This window comes from Papaver somniferum, chromosome 3 (assembly GCF_003573695.1).
Source record: "Papaver somniferum cultivar HN1 chromosome 3, ASM357369v1, whole genome shotgun sequence".
Taxonomy (NCBI): Eukaryota; Viridiplantae; Streptophyta; class Magnoliopsida; order Ranunculales; family Papaveraceae; genus Papaver; species Papaver somniferum.
In genome coordinates, this window is record NC_039360.1 from 45,189,475 (window position 1) to 45,200,805 (window position 11,331).

Here is an 11,331-nt window from a genome sequence, read left to right on the forward strand (position 1 = left end):
AATCGGTTTGCGATATTGCTGGCAGGTTTATAGCAATGTGATTGGTCGGAGATACAGTTGAGCCATTGGTGAACATGTTCGTGCCTTGCTGGTCGCTTAAAATTAAATCTAGGACGGTCGATTCGGCTAGCGAAGTTGGGCGGCCACGATTGATTTGAGACTACCATGTGCGGTCTTAATTCGATCAGAACTCTTTTTCATCTGCAAGACTAGCATACTTTGTCTAGCGATCATGGGCACTGCCTATAGGCTAGGGGAGTTCCGATTGGTTGTAATTGAAGTGGGCTCGTCGTTGAGTATCATGAAGCTTATTTGGTCGCGCTAGGAGGAAGCTAAGCTTGATAAATCGGCCGTCCAAGTCGTACGGTCGTGATCGTTTTAAGAATGACATGGACGGTCTAGATTCAATTTCTTAAGAAACTAAGCACGTCAACCAGGCAACTTCCCTGTTTAATTAGAAGCGTAGGCCGCGACTTTGGAGCAATTTGATTGGCCAGTGGGAAAGAGGGGCCGACAGACAGTAATATAGGGTATGGTTGGCTGGTGATATGTGGCGCAAGCTAGGGCAAACCAACCGTCCAAGTGACGCTGTCACGCCCCTTTGGCTGCTGCGTTAACTTGTCGCAGTTCCCCCTTTACTTCTTGTTTTCCCACTTTTAGTAGGATTCTGCTACTACTAGTTCCATGATGGACCAATTTCCTAGTTTTCCTAGGTTTAGTCTCAACCAATAGGGATCTAGATGTTGCACAGGCCGTAAAAACCTAATTTTTGTAAATTGATAAAATTAGGTTAGAAAAATTGAATTTTGCGAGCTGACACAAAATTAATCGATTTTGGTGAGTTTTGCACGTTGGTACAAAATCACTAATTTTATCTTGGAGAGCAGCGCAGCTCGCGCGCCTCTGATTGAGTACCTTCACGTATATCTCAATTTAGACACTTCGGTAAATTAATGTTACTCAGCTAAGAATGAACATTAATCGCCATATCATGTCAAAATTGAGAGTTCATCTAAGAACACAGCATATAATAGATACTCAGCAGGTCGGCATTAGTGAATAATCCATCTAGAATCTTATTATGCGGTAAGCCTCGAAATTATTGAATAATGCAGGTAGGAGCTTAAATACTCATTAGGCTCTATATTAGTGAACCATTCATCTAGGAGCTTGAGTTTCAATACAATATGAAGAGAGGCATAGGCACTTATCAGATTTTGATATATTCTTCAGATTCCTTGCGGAATACAGACATATCAAGGTCTACTATTTATGATGTCGGGTCAGTTAGACAAACTTTTACAATTTTCATCCTAAACTAAAAACCACCATCAACATTAAGTCCCCTGCTTAGCACGTAACAGTGACATTGTTGTGGGGTAAGCACTAGATGGTGACAGACAAAAATAAAAATTAATAAGATGAAGTAGATAGATGTTACCAGAGAGATATCAGTTGGTTTGAACTTTCTTGGCAGTCGTACTGGTGAAGTAGCTATCAATCAGAGGATACTAACAAATTACCGCTCTTGCTCATCGAACATCAATGATAGGAAAAGAAAGCGGGCCTGTATGGTCAAGGCCTTGGATCTCAATCGTGTTCCCTAATCCCGTACATGCGAATGAGATGAAGAATCCCTTTCCAGATTTAAAAATTCGTCGGGTATAAAGGGAGCTTTTGCTCTTTCCTGTTTTGCACGAACAACAGGACCAACCTCATCTTCGTGTACACCAAATAGTAGCAAGGTAAGTTCACCTCGTCTTCGTATTTTAGCTGTGAGTATAATATCCACGAGTAGTTGATCAAACTTGAACATTTAGCTCGGTGTGAATGACTTTCTTTGTTAGCAGCGGTAGAGCGAGCATCAACGGAAACAAAGCAATCTCCAATAGTTATGATCAAAAACAAGGCGAGCAAGGAAAACTCAAGGTAGGCGCTCTTTTCGCTTTTGCACATGTAGCCACCCAACAGTAACTAGGAGACTAATGTTTTTTTTTTTGTTTGGATAAGATGTCACCTGGAGATATTTCCACTGCTAAGCCAGGAGGTATTAATGATTCCAAATACATGCCAAACATAGATGATGACTTCTTCGAAGTGTCCTACAAGACTTTTAGGACTCATCTTAATCACGTGGCGATTCTTCTTCCTGGACCAGACAGTATAGAAGTTGTACCATCGATCTTCTCCGGAATGTGTAATAAGGTTTTGTCTCCAGAAAAATGAGTATCCAGTCTCTCCAGTGGATTTCAAAATTTTCCAAACTCCATTGCGCTCCTGAGGTGTATGGATGAGAAACATGTTCGGCAATGATCATGTCAGGGCTAATCTTGGAGAGTTACGATTGCAAGAGACCTTGACTTTAAGTTGTTTGGTGGGCGTCTGAGTGGTATCCTCTGGTACCAAAACCGAGTCAGGTATTGAATGACGTGCCAAGTATTTTCGCGTTCTCGTTGCTCATGTGACTTGTTTAATATTTGAGAAAAAAAGTCAGGTAAATCCTAGACAAGGTGAAGGAAGTCCCCATGAGAAATAGGTTCGGTCAGAGAGGATTGCAGGTGGCACTCAAGCAGCTACAATGATCTTCAATTCTTTGGATGTACGGGTATGTACATGTTTTGCTCCGTTTGACTGGCTGAATTATCCGGGAAGAATTCACCAAAACACTTGTTCCATAGAGAATTGAATGAAGTTCTCTTTGATTTTGACCGAGTCGCTTCCATATGACGATGAAGAAAACCGAACAGATTCAGGATCCAATGGAAACGAAGGCAGCACTTTCCATTATTTGGGATGATGTTGTATGAAGGACCGAAAGATAATCCAGGGATGGAGGAGACCAATGATGTTGAGGATGTGACTGCGCCTTTCAGGTAAGATGAAGGTATCAGTATCATGACCCAAGAAATCCAGTAACTGTGTTGTATTAGCAAAGCACGTGGATGAAGCTCTATCTTCAGTGGACGAGATGTGTGGTATGACCAGGCATGCTACTTCTGAATGAGCGATCGCAAATCGTGAGTATCATCAAGACATGTGTATAGATTTCGGGTTTAATGTTTTGATTCTGTGAAAGGATTTCCAAAATCCAAAATTCACGAGCTGAAATGGATGAACTTACTTCCATGAGTTGAAGTTGAAGCAGGATGCTCTTCGGGGTATGAAAGGTCTTTTCTCTAAGAAAGATGAACTTTTGCTGAACGGTTTCTCTTGAGTGCCTTTATTTTTTTCCCGGAACTTTTGTCTTTAGGTGTTTCTGGAAAGATGAGACGTTCCTTTGTGGTTTGATTTGGTTTTGAACAGGTAGGAGATTTCTTTTGAAAGAATAAAGGTTTTTGTTTTGTGAACGAAATGATGCTTCACTTGGCTAATAGGCTTAAATCCTAACTATGAATGCAAATTGGTGCAAACATTTTGGAGGAATTGTAAACATTATATGAAATACTAGGGAAATGATAATATAGCGTTTTAGGCACTGACAGGAGCCATCTAGCGTTTATTGCTACTCCTTCCATCTTGCCAGTACCAAGGAGCTTGCAATAGTCACCTTGTATGATTTCGGCAACTAGGTAAGGATCTTGCTATTTGACCTCCAGACTTCTTATCCTCGATGGAAAATTCTTCTAAATATTTGATAAAATATTGACAGGGACCATCTTCCTCTTCACATCGCCTAGTCGCAGTTGAGTTGATGATCGGATCAAGTCCCCAGTTCTTGATGAGATGAGGATTAGCCGGTCGTAAAAGAGGTTGTTCGATAAGACTTACTTGTGCGTGGAGTCTATGGATGTACGATTTTGTATTTTCAAGAGTGATGCAGCCGTAGGCACTTCTGGACTTCCCTTCATAGTCCCCGACTATGGTTGGACAACGAGTAGCTCCTCGCTTTAAAATCTATGCAGCCTTCAGAGTCTGGATAGTGACAATGTTGAGATCAGTGCCTGCGTCAATTAACGCCTTTCCCAACTCGACATCTATAAGATAAGCAGTGGTTAAGATTCCCCAGTCGCATATGTCAATCATGTCTTCCACAAGATATTTAGGCTTGGGGGAAGTTTCATCGATCGAAGGTAGTCGCTTGCCCGATACAACACAATTTAGAGCGGCAAAGATATCTTGACGTTATGCCTTGGAGATACTGGGCAGGCCGCAAAAACCTAATTTTTGAAAATTGATAAAATTAGGTTAGAAAAATTGAATTTTGCGAGCTGACACAAAATTAATCTATTTTGGTGAGTTTTGCATGTTGGTACAAAATCACTAATTTTATCTTGGAGAGCAGCGCAGCTCGCGCGCCTCTGGTTGAGTACCTTCACGCATATCTCAATTTAGACACTTCGGGAAATTAATGTCACTCAACTAAGAATGAACATTAATCGTCATATCATGTCAAAATTGAGAGTTCAGCTAAGAACACAGCATATAATAAACACTCAGCAGGCCGGCATTAATGAATAATGCAGCTAGGAGCTTATTATGCGGTAGGCCCCTTCATTAGTGAATAATGCAGCTAGGAGCTTAAATACTCATTAGGCTCTATCCTAGTGAACCATTCATCTAGGAACTTGAGTTTCAATACAATATGAAAAGAGGCATAGACACTCATCAGATTTTGATGTATTCTTCATATTCCTTGCAGAATATAGACATATCAAGATCTATTATTTCTGATGCCGGGTCAGTTAGACAAACTTTTACAGTTTTCTCCCTAAACTAAAAACCACCATCAACGTTATGTTGTTATGTAGTATCTCCATCTTCCTTAAACTTGAGATATCTTTTGGTAGTATTCATTACGATCCCACGATTTTCGTACCTTCGTTAATTTTATTGAAAAAAATGGGGAGAATTATTTAGTAGTTTCATACGACATACATATAGTTTACGGATCATTATGTAGGGGGGAGGGGTGAATCATTTAGCAATAGTTTTACCTATTATACAATAGATGTAAGTATTGATTAAGGGGGAGAAATATACCACCGTAGTATTACTTCGGATTTGAGATAAACCATTTTAGCAAAATCTTATTCCCAAGATAATTACATGAGTGACCTTATAGGAAAAGACTAGGGTACCCAAATACACCACAATCTTTTTGTTTCAACCTATAAGTCCTCTTACCAAGTGTGATCGTCTATGGACAAAGTCGAGACAATACAACAACTTCGGTATTCACACTTTGTGTGATCATCTAAGGATACGATATCGAGCCAATATGACAACAAGATAACTTATGTGATTGACTATGGATAAAAGATCGAGACGATACGACAATCAAAGTGTGCTACTTGATAATAGGTTCGGTAATAACCAAACTCTATGGGATCACTATCAAGTATAACGGAGTTAACAAATGTGTATTTTATTTTATTATAATAAACAAATATAATGTGGAAATCAAAGTAAAAGATGCAACAAGATTTTGTTAACAAGGAAACCGCAAATGCAGAAAAACCTCGGGACCTAGTCCGGTTTTGAATACTCTCAGAATTAAGCCGCTATACAAAATCTAAACCAACTTTGTACAGTTGAGATCAAGCAGACTACCCCTAGCTACTTAGTTCCCTCAGTGTCCCTGCGCCTTCGACTTCTAGAGTCACACACGTGAATAGCAAGTCATTTGGATCATATTCCAAACAACAAAGGAAGAATCTACATGGTAACCACTCTAATCAATCTTTTTCTACAAGATATAAATGAGTTGTTGACAAAGGATCTTATGTTTAATCTAATAAACTCCTTTGTATGGTTAGATCAATCTAACTTTAACTACTGAAATATTCTAATACAGATTCGCACTCAATCAATCAAAATAAATCTTAAAGAGATATATTGAGAATGCCGATCTCACGCAACTAATCAATCGAATAAATCTGATTCTAGTTGGATCTCAGACGATCAAGGTTTGTGCACACGATTCACAAAATACGAAAACCAATAAGAAATCTTCTTCGTCTTCAAATCTTATTTAATCTTCAATAACCTGCACAACACCACTTGAATCTCTTGTGATCAATCACGCACATAACGGAGTCTGTTAACAATGGATTATCATAAGATGTTTTTAGATCTAACAACAGTTCTAAAGATCACGTTGATACTTCGATCTAGTTTGAGTGAATCTTATATCAGAAAATAAGATTCTCAAGAATAAACAAACTAGGTGCAATCAAAGTTTCAACAACCGTTAGTCAATCAAATCAATAGAAAACTAACAACACTGCAATTATCTAGTTTCCCACCAACGATACTCGTAGAGCTTCTTGATCCCGCAGAAGTCTTTAAATGAGCGGTCGTAAGAGGTTTCACCTAATTAGGGTACTTTCCTCTCCAGATAGACCGCTCCGCCGGAAACAACGAAAAGTGAAGTTTGCTTGGCTCTTAGGATAGTTTGATAGAAATGTAAACTTAGATATTTATAGACCAAGGATATTTGGACACCAAGGAATTTCCAAAACTGAAATTAGTATTCTCAATATATGTTATGAATGGAAAAATTCGGCTTTCATAATTCCAATAAATGCTTTTCCAATATTTCTGAAATCTCTCAATAGAAAATCTCCAATTAGTAAATGCACATTACTAATTTTTATTCTCTAGAGATATGCATTTAATTGCTGGTAATTAAAGCATAAAACCAAAAACCTTGAGTACTAAGGAATATCTTTGAACAATAAATGATAAGAGTTATTGTTCGTGTTCAAAGTATGTTGACATCTTTTCACTGCAAATCCTTTTTCATATTTACATGAATTTGCATTCTTGGAATCGGTTATACTACACTTCCAAACAAGTTTAGAATTGGTTCACCTGTTTTCCAAGACTACTATGTGATTGATCAAATATCAAATCACATACACGGGTTCAATCGGTTCTACCAGTTACTAGGATCGGTTATACCTAATTATGGAAATACTTGTGATCGGTCACACCAGTCATTAGGATCGGTTACACCAGTTACAAGGATCGATTCCATATACACATGGTATTACTTGTGGTCGGTCACACCAGTCACCAGGACCGGTTACACCAATTACAAGGATCGATTACACATACTAATGATCAGTCACACCAATTACTAGGATCGGTCACACCAATTACAAGGATCGATCTTACCATCACATGGTGATTACTTAGGATCGGTTACACCTATTAATAAAAACCAGTCATACCAATTCATAAGTCAGTCATTGTGATTAGTTATTCCAAGATACATAACATAAGTTAAGATCGGTTCTACCATCTCACACACATTGGTCATCCAAAGATTTGCAATGAATAGTTGGACCAATAATCCTAATGATTTCCCTTTCGATTCACGAAACAAGTTCATGAATGTACTTACTTTAAATGAATGTAAAACATTGTTTCCTAGGATGAAATCTTCACCATAACCCATTCACATAATTATAACAATATATGCAAGATTATTTCGATTTCACATCACTAGAGTATTATACAATGTGTACAGTATATACAGCTTCGCAGTTATGTTTTCAATATAGCACGACTTGAAAGATACGTTAGGAATGAAACAACTCAAGTCAATATTACTAACCTCAAGTAGAAGGATGATGTCGTCGTTGTAGTTCGTTACTTCTTCAACATTCCTAGACTTTCTAGTCTAACCTAAACGAAGTTGACTCTAGTATTTAATCAAGCGACTCTAGATGAGTTTTGATACTAAAATATGATAATCAATCTTGACATACCAATGCTTGGTGAGTTCAACCAAGCTATGCTCTAACAGAATATACACTACGAACCGGTTTTGGAACCGTGTATAATGATTGTTCTATTTGGAAAGTATGCCAAAGAATTAAAGAAATTTAATGTTCATCTAAACACCTAAGAATTTAATCATGATGAACGTACATAAGTGTTTAAGTGATCAATGAAGTCTTAGAATTGTTTGAGAGAGTTCTAGCAATGCTAAACCAATTTGAAAAATAAGTCTTTTAGGATCTGTCAAAATCTTAAACAGGGACGGTTGGCACAATGGTTCGTGAACCGTTAGGCTTGTTCACGAGTCAGGGTGCAACGGTTAGCTGGGTTCGCCAACCCTACAAGACTACTGAACTCAGTTGAGCATAGTTAATGAATTGCTAGCCTATAATACCAACTCTCGAAATTCAGTTCACAGCGGTTCGTGAATTGTCCCATCTGAGCTTGTGGTTTGCGAACAGGTTCGCCAACCCTCTTATATTTTTGAAACTCAAATATCTATGGTTTGCGAACTCGTTCGCCCACTTAGCCTGAGAAGAAATATCAGATAGTTCAATATTTCTCTCGTATGATGTTTGAAATATTTTTGCTTGATGAAATTATTTGCATGGGCTATTTTCAATTGATCCATATATTAATTCACACAATAAATTGTTTAGAACTAATATGATTAAGGATCGTTGAACTTCTTTGCTTATAATCATATTTCGATATTTTTAACAAGACAAGCTTGACTCAAAACTTCTTATTTGTAAATCTACTAGAAGTCAAACGAAACCGTCTCAAAAAGATGATAGTGAGTAAAATAGAATGGTTCAATCTTCACGTACTTAATACAGAAGTTCTCCAAATGTCTTCGTCGATCTTTAGTCTTCAAGGGTGATGTATGATACTCAACTATACATTCTAACCTAGTCTGAAACTTGCTTAGTAGACTAGAAATCAAAATATAGTTTTGATCATCTATCATTGACAACAAGCTTGAGATAGCAAAACTTGTGGTTCAACCGAGCAATGCTCTAACAATTATGCTAATGTAAAACGTTTATTAAAATTAGAACTAATCTATTTATGGAAAATGTTACATTTAATTAGGGAAAATTCTATGGTATGGATGTTTAATCATCCATATCTTTGGGATAATACCTATATACGTGGATAGTTAGATATCTGTGGAGGCTTTTTCCACTATGGAATTTAAAATTAATATCCACAAATTTAATAGTCGACACAAACATGTCTAATTTAGAATTATTTTATTATATGAAAATTTGAACTCCTTCTATAATTTAAACTCCTTCTACATGTGGTTCCATTCAAAGAAAAGTAAAAAATAAAAATAAACAATCCGGTCATTCAACGAATGAAAAAGTAAAAAAAAATTGTGGCATGTCATTAAGTGACCTGTTATCCATAGCCATATCCTCAAATTTGCAGAGTACCTAATGGAATTAGTTGTTTCTTTGATAATAAAACTTCTCATAGTAGACGTAGTCCACATCATTTAGACCCTCACAAACTTATGGATGTTTTTTTTGTATCCGCAGGAGTTTCCCTTAGTACCAATCTATTTAGAAAGTAAATTAAAACCAAATGTAATTTTACATCTGATTAAAATTTAAAGCAACTTCATCAACATCTTACTCAGAGTAGTATGTGTACTTTTTAATACACCATACAGTTTTATCAAAAACTTCTCAAGGATTATATAATAAGCTTCGTAGCAGAATTTGTTTTTTCGTCTTCATCATTCCTTTTTGAGCCTGCAATACAACTTCAGCAATAGTTTCATCTCTAAGTTGATATCAGTTCACAACCTAGTTACTAAAATTATGTATTATGCGACTTGGTTTTTTATAGTTTGGTATCGACAGAACAACCCAGTTGCATTACGGTTAGTCGTATTAGCATTCTCAATACAGAAGTTTCGTAAATTTTGCTCTCGTAACTCATACTCACTATAAACCATTTTGTCGTCGTTGTGCACCCTTAACCATATAACATAATACAAAAAATTTGCATAAAAATAAATCTTCATCTATCGTAAGCTATGTAAGATTAATATACGGTTGAACCATTCGTCTGAGATTATAGATGTATAAAGCAGAGAAGGTGTGATTTTGGAGTTGAAATTGATTGAATTTATAGGAAATGAGATTATAACCGTTGGATGAATCTAGATGTTATCAAACATAACCGACCATCTCATCATAAGACGAGCAGCTCCTCAACTTGAGCCGAGGCTCGACCTCATTTGGGACGATCGTCCAAATTAGATCCGCTCGGCTCAATCTGAGATGGGCAAACTCCCAAATTTGGGCGTTTACTAATCCATTTTCTTGGTCTGACAGTCCCACTATGTCATGGCAATGGAAAAAACTGCTCAATTGCTTGCCCCACTGTCTTTGCACTAAGCCCCCGGTTTTCAACTATTAATTTCTGATTAGTTTTTCCCTTTGGTAGTTATGCAACGAAAAAGATTTTCACTTTGGAACAGGGACGGGCCTAGCAAGGGACTAACCTGGGCTATAGCCCGTCCCTAAATCTGGCCCAAAAAAAAATTTGTACTGAAATTTGTTGAAAATTCTGTTTTAGCCCATTAGTGTAAGGTATTTTAACTCTTTAGATGTATTTTTAGCCCACTGATAAGATAATATCTAGCCCATTTGATATAAATTTTAATCCATCGGTAAAAAGAATAGCTTTCTCTCAGTATAATTGTCTCTCATTTCCCTTCTGTAAAATATACTTTTCAATCCGTGATCACTTCTTGTTAATGATTTTGATCGTTTTAATTTTTAATATCTATCCATCTACTTAGTATTTCATTTGTGGATGTAAACATACTAGCTATCAGATTTGCATAAAATTTGACGCGTCCTCCGGCGGCCTTGTAAATTAGTGACAATCTAGTCCTACCCCAAGAGAAATCCTAGGTTTGTCCCTGCTTTGGAAACCTTGGGCAAACTCCCAAATTTGGGCGTTTACTAATCCGTTTTCTTGGTCCGACAGTCCCATTATGTCATGTCATGGCAATGGAAAAATATGTTCAATTGCTTGCCCCACTGTCTTTGCACTATGCCCCCAGTTTTCAACTATTAATTTCTGATTAGTTTTTCCCTTTAGTAGTTACTGCAACGAAAAAGATTTTCACTTTGGAACAAGGATGGGCCTAGCAAGGGGCTAATCTGGATTATTGTTCGTCCCTAAATCTGGCCCAAAAAAAAGTTTGTAATGAAATTTGTCGAAAATTATGTTTTAGCCCATTAGTGTAAGGTATTTTAAAAATGATTTTTTAGGGACCATGGTTTTTTTAAGGGACCATGATTTTATTAGACCACCTTCCCGATAGTGATAAGGGGTGTCCTAAAACGTTGAAATGACTAACCTATCCTTAACCTAATTTTATTTAAAACCAACCTAATAACCACCTCCTCCCACCACCACCGCCCACCACCGCCGATTACCACCACCACCACCTCCGATTATCACCACCACCGCCCACCATCACCGCCACCGCCTATTTAAGAAATGTAACAACATCAATGCAATCATAATTAAGTTCAGTTACATAATAATTTTATCGAGTATAAAAGACGCCAG